This window comes from Penaeus monodon, chromosome 31, assembly GCF_015228065.2.
Source record: "Penaeus monodon isolate SGIC_2016 chromosome 31, NSTDA_Pmon_1, whole genome shotgun sequence".
Classification (NCBI taxonomy): Eukaryota; Metazoa; Arthropoda; class Malacostraca; order Decapoda; family Penaeidae; genus Penaeus; species Penaeus monodon.
The window spans coordinates 21,690,139-21,690,491 of NC_051416.1; the positions used below are offsets into that span (position 1 = coordinate 21,690,139).

The 353-nt window shown below is 39.7% G+C and overlaps 1 protein-coding gene across 1 annotated transcript in view; it reads right to left on the minus strand.

Moving 5' to 3' along the window:
- The window catches only part of LOC119593100, a gene marked incomplete in the record, with an annotated part of 11,055 nt that overhangs the window by 3,927 nt on the left and 6,775 nt on the right, over positions 1-353 (minus strand).

A 353-nucleotide genomic window follows, 5' to 3' on the forward strand; every position in this document is an offset into this window, starting at 1 on the left:
TACAGGTAATAGAACTATCTTGATAGGTGAAGTCAAAAGACAAAAGCTACAGGCTTACCTGACACAGTGCTTAGAATCCCACAGCAACTCTGTAATTTTTCCCTTACCATCCTACGGTGACCCTTACTAAGGGAATGGCTACGAAGGCTTCCAATCTTTTGCAGAGAAATCTCACACAACTGACAGAAGTGAAACTCCTTTCGGGAAGCAGATTGTTTCTTCTGAAAATATTGTACATGTTTAAAATAGTCTCTCTTACACTTTAAGGAAAAAATTAATTCCATTTAATTCAATGCTATCAGGAATGGGGAAACAAGACAAAGATGGGAGAAAAGGGGAGGAAGGGGGGATGG